This window comes from Vulpes lagopus, chromosome X, assembly GCF_018345385.1.
Source record: "Vulpes lagopus strain Blue_001 chromosome X, ASM1834538v1, whole genome shotgun sequence".
NCBI classification, from domain to species: domain Eukaryota; kingdom Metazoa; phylum Chordata; class Mammalia; order Carnivora; family Canidae; genus Vulpes; species Vulpes lagopus.
Genome location: NC_054848.1, coordinates 37,035,525 through 37,041,524, shown reverse-complemented (window position 1 = coordinate 37,041,524; position 6,000 = coordinate 37,035,525).

Here is a 6,000-nt window from a genome sequence, read left to right as displayed (position 1 = left end):
AATTAAGGTATTGGGCAGGACTGGGTTCCCGCCAGAGGCTTGACTGGGGAAGGATTTGCTACCAAATTCCCTCACATTGTTGGCAGAACTCATTTCCTTGTCGCCATAGGATTTGTGGAAGTTTGCTTCATCAAAGCCAGCCGTGGAGAGAGAAACCTTGAGCTAAATGAAATCTTATGTAACATAACACAGTCATGGGAGTCACCATCCATCACCTTGACGTTTTCTATTGGTTAGAAACAAGTCACAGGTTTCACCCACACTCAAGGGAGGATAGGGGATGATACAAGGATGTGAACAGAGGGAGATAGGGATCATAAGAGCTGAGTTAAAGTCTTCTACAGTCTGCCCTCTGGCCCCCAATGATTATTCATGTCTCTCTCACATGGAAAATATATTTACCCAGGTCTAAAGGTTCCCAAAAGTCTCATGACATTATAGCATCAGCTCCAAGTCCAAAAAGATCAAGTCCAAATATGAAGGAGGCTCCTGGGTAGCACTTAAGTGCAGCTCTGGGGCCCCAGGCCCCTGAAACTAAAGAAACACATTATCTGCTCCCAACGTATCCAACATACAATGACTGAGACAAGCACAGCCCAACAGCTTGGACATTCCAGTTTGGAAAGGGACAGAATGGAAAGGAAAAAGGAGTCAACGGTCCACAGCTATTCTGAAATTGAGCCCAGCAAATTGTGCGAGTTACTTAATTAGATTTCAGTGTGGGAATCACTCTTCATGGCACTCAGCTCCACCCTCTGGGCTCTTGGTTCTGGGTTGATGGTCCTTCCGTTTGCGTGAAAGGTAGCCTGTGTTTGCTGCTTACTAGTTTTATCAGCCTGCTTCCTGCCAGTGTAATTTGGGGGATCCGACAGCCTCTCCATTTTGTACTCTCTTTGTCCTTTTCAGTTCAAGCTGGCAGTGTCTATCATGGGACAGTTTTCTCAGAAACTTTGTGGGTGTTCCATGGATTTCAATGGGATTTACTCCATTAGACAAAAGCCACACCCACACTTTTTTTTTTTTCCAAAACAATCCCTTCTCTATTTGGACCTTTTGTTGAGAGGGCGTAGAAGCTTTCTAGAAAGGCTATGGTCTGATTGACAGGATCTATGAAACACAATCTCTTGAAAGGGTCCTTTGTATGACTGAACCCTTTGACTTCTTGACCTTTCTGATGTTTTAGCAAAAGCTTATAGGGTTACTCTTCCTAGACACTCTTTTTCTCTAGACCGAGCTGTCTTAATTTTAGCATCTCTTTGCCATCTGAAAAGACTGTATTTCCGAAATCACCGAGTCCTCTTTCTTTTTTCTTCTTCCCTCAATTTATTTCTCTCCTCTCACATTTCACTCCAAGCAACAAGAAACTAGGCAACACTGTTAACACTTCACTGGCAAATCTCCTTAGATAAGCAAGTTCATTGCTTCTGAGTTGTGCTTTGCCCGGAACAGCAGGAGATCCTTTTTCTGAGCCTTCTGCCCCTACATAACAAGGATTCTCCTTCCTTCCGTTTTCAAAAACATATTCCTTACTTCATCTGAGCCCTCACCAACAGCATCCTCCAACTCCAGATTTCTACTAGCAGTCTGTGCAAGGCAATTTAGGCTTTCTCTATAATGTTCCTCCAGATTCTTCCGGAGTCTATCTACGGCTAAGTTGCAAAGCCACTCCCGCATTTCTAGGTATTTGCTACCCAACATCCTACTTCTTGTACCAAAATATCCGTTAGTTTTCTATCACTGCATAACGAATTACCATGAAATTAGCAGCTTAAAACAAGATTCATTTGTTATCTCAGTTTCTTTAGGTCGGAAGTTATAGTATTGCTTAGTTTGGCCCTCTGTTCAGGGTCTCACAAGATTGAAATCAAAGAATCAGCCAGGAGTCAGAGGCTTGAGTGGGGAAGAATTTGACTCCTAGCTCCCTCAGGTTACTGGAAGAATTCATTTTCTTGGGCCTATAGGATTCATGGAAGCTTGCTTCTTCAGAGCCAGTGAGAGAGAGACAGCTAGCAAGATAGACTCTTACATAATGTAACATAATCATTGGGATGACATCTCTCACCTATGCCATAATTTATTGATCAGAAGCATGTCACAGATTTCACACATATTCCAAGGGATAAGATTATATAAGGACATGAACACAAGAAGATGGAGATTAATGGACCTCACCCTAAAATCTGTTCAGCATGCTGATATTTTTTCAAAATAAATAGAACAAATGGAATTTTCAGGAGGAGAATCCCTTTACTTTAAGAACATGTATAAATTAAAACCCAGGAGCTCAAAGGTGGGTGGAAAGAGAAAGGCAATTAAGTATGGAAAGAATTTTTTAAAGATTTTATTTATTTATTTATTTATTTATTTATTTATTTATTATGAGAGACACAGGGAGAGAGAGAGGCAGAGACACAGGCAAAGGGAGAAGCAGGCTCCACGCAGTGAGCCTGACGTGGGACTCGATCCTGGGTCTCCAGGACCAGGCCCTGGGCTGAAGGTGACGCTAAACCCCTGAGCCACCCGGGCTGCCCAAGATTTTATTTATTTATTTGAGAGAGAGAGCAAGAGTGGCAGGGGGAAGAGGGAGAGGGAGAAGCAGACTGCCCCACTGAACAGGGAGCCCAATACAGGGCTCCATCGCAGGACTCTGGGATCATGACCCGAGCTGAAGGCAGATGCTTAACCAACTGTGCCACCCAGGTACCCATGAAAAGACATTTTTTAAAAAAGTTTCACTATAGATTGAGAGGTGTGGAGGTTGCTTTGCTATATATTAAAGATGATGGAGAAAGAAAGATCCCGAAGGGTAAACTGGTTAGGGAAAGAGATGTCGGTGAGGTAGGAGTTGAAATGTACATCAAATAGTGGATAGTATTTAGAGATGAAGAGAGAACATTTCTTTACACAGTGAAAGCCTGAAAACTAGTTGGAGTTGGTAACCAGTAGGGAACATAGAAGGGACAGCCGGGAGAGAGAAGTGATTCTACTGTGGCAACGCATTAGAATCACTTAGAAACTTTTTAAAATACTGATTCCCAGGCTGATCCCAGGTGTGGTGTTCTAACTAGTAGGAGGGGAAGCCCAGAAGTTAGTGCTCAAGCTAACGGCACTTTGATCTTGAACTTGTAGCCATTAACTGTGAGAAAATAAATATCTGTTGTTTAAGCCAACAATACAAAAAATAAAAAATAAAAATGGTTGAGGTAAATGTAGTGTAGAGCAGGGCCAAGTGCTGCAAGACTGACTAAAAGAGCATACTCACAGGTGCCTGGGTGACCCAGTTGTTTAAGTGGCTACCTTTGGCTCAGGTCATGATCTAAGTAAGGATCCTGGGGTGGAGCCCCATGTCGGGCTCCCTGCTCAGCCAGGGGAGTCTGCTTCTCCCTCGCCTCCTGCCCCTCCCCCTGCTTGCGCTATCATGTTTGCACTCTCTCACTCAAATAAATAAATAAAATCTTAAAAAAATAAAAAATGAAAAAGCATACTCCCGTGAAACAAGGCAGTAGGTCACATTATGTCAAGTAGGATGGACCTTAGGTTACCTATATCACCTAGGACACAGAATAAAAAACTGGTTCAGACTCACCCCAGTTCTTCAAAACCATAGAGCACAGACAGATGTGTCAGTCATTTCCGATCCTCTTGCCCTCTATTTCATTTGTTTTGTTTCCTTTTCAGCTGTTGTGGTGACAGGCAGTGTGATGAGAGCTTTCTTCCTACCTCCCAATCGAAGTGCCTCCCTTCCTGATCGTACCTGATGCTTGTCTCCTTGGTATGCTGCCTGACTCCTTCACCCTGGCCTGCTTAAAGCAGAAGTGTAGGCTGGTTAGCATCCCAGGGAGTAAACCTTTGGCCAATGGGATCCAGGAACCTGTGGATAAATCTCTTCCTCTTTATCCACACACTGTCCTCAGCAGAGTCCTTGAGTGCTTTTTATGGCAATATTTTCTTGGGGGTCGAGTGCCACAAATCTAGCATTCAGTCGCACTAACCACAGTGGGCTCAACAACACAATTTTATGTTTGTTCTACAGTAGTGGTCCCCCTGTCTGTTCCTCTCCTGCTTCCTGGAATAGGATCCCTGATAAAATACAAGCACCTGAGCTTCAGGAGCCTCAGGCACTGACTTCTGCTGAACTCCAGTTACAAATGTAGGTACCTTGCACAAGATCATTTTGAATTTATATTTCTATAGTAAAAATTGTATTTAAAACTTTGTTTTCACATTTAAACATGACATTTTAAAGCATGATACTATGTGGGAGAAATCTTAAGTAACATTCTAAATACAATTGATAGAACGTCATAATATGTGGAGAAGACACTTTGAAAAGGGACAACAAAGTGAATGTAAAGCCAGCGTGCTGCCAGTGCTACGAAAAGCTAAGTAACTGCAAATAAAACAATACTTAATTTAAAAAAAAATTTTTAAGTTGGCTCCATACCCAGTGTGGGACTTGAACTCGCAACCCTGAGATCAAAAGTCACATGCTCTACCAGCTGAGCTAGTCAGGTGCCCCCAGAACAATTACTTTTTTTTTTAAACAGCTTTATTAAAATATAATTGACATGCAATAAACTGCACATTTTTAAAGAATGCTATTTACAATTTTTGACATATATAGATATGCTTGAGACCATACCACAATGAAATAATAAACATCTCCATAACTCTCAAAAGGTCTTTTGTGGGCAGCCCCGGTGGTGCAGTGGTTTAGTGCTGCCTGCAGCCCAGGATGTAATCCTGGAGACCTGGGATCCAGTCCCACGTCGGGCTCCCTACATGGAGCCTACTCCTCCCTCTGCCTGTGTCTCTGCCTCTCTCTCTCTCTCTCTCTCTCTCTGAATAAATAAATAAATAAATAAATAAATAAATAAATAAATAAATAAATAAATATTTTTTTAAAAAAGGTCTTTTGTGTCACTTTGGAAGAGCTCCCCATTGCCCTCTGAGCTGTAGCTTCACTTCCCTGGGAAACTTCTGATCTTTTATCTATCATTATAGATTAAGTTGCATTTTCTAGAAATTTATATAAATGAATCATACTATATATCATATATATATAATATATACTCCTTTTTGGTCCAGCCTTTTTATGCAGCATAATTATTTTGACATTTATGTCACATTGTGCATCAGTAGGTCATTTCATTTTATTTCTGAGTAGTATCCCATTGAATAACTACATCAGTATTTATTTACTCCCTTGTCAGCTGATGGATATTTGGGTTATTTACAGTTAAGGGCTATGTCTTAAACAGTTGCTGTGGACTACCTGTACAAGTATGTGTATGGATGTGTACTTTTGTTTTTCTCTTGGGTGATTACTTAGGGTGGAATGGCTGGGTCATATATCACAGATGTATGTTTCACATTTTAAGAAACTGCCAAAGTGTTTTCCAATGTGATTGTACCATTTTACATTCTCACCAGAAGTGTATGAGTATTCCACTTCCTTTGAATTCTTGCCAACACTTGGTATGGTTTATCTTTTCAATTTGAGCCATCAAATAAGTATGTAGTAGTATCTCACTGCAGTTTTAATTTGTATTTCCCTAATGATGAGCACTGGTGTTGTATATAAGTGCTGATGAAGTTGAGTATCTTCTCATGTGCTTGTTTACTGTCCTCTATTTTATAGAAGAGTTTGTGAAGAATTGAGGTTATTTCTCTGGAACATGTTAGAATTCTCCAGTGAAGCCACCTAGGCTTGAGGATTTCTTTGTGAGAAGGTTTTAAACTTTTTATTTCTTTACTTATTTATTTTGAGAGACAGAGAGAATTGGGAAAGGGGCAGAGGCCAAGGGAGAGAGAGAATCTCAAGCAGACTCCACACTGAGCATGGAATCCAACACAGGGCTCTATCTCACAACTCTGAGATCATGACTTGAGCTGAAATCAAGAGCCAGACACTCAACAAACTAAGCCACTACATATTTAATTTAAAAAATAGATTAGTAACTATTAAGATTATCTATTTCTTCTTGAGAGAGCTTTGGT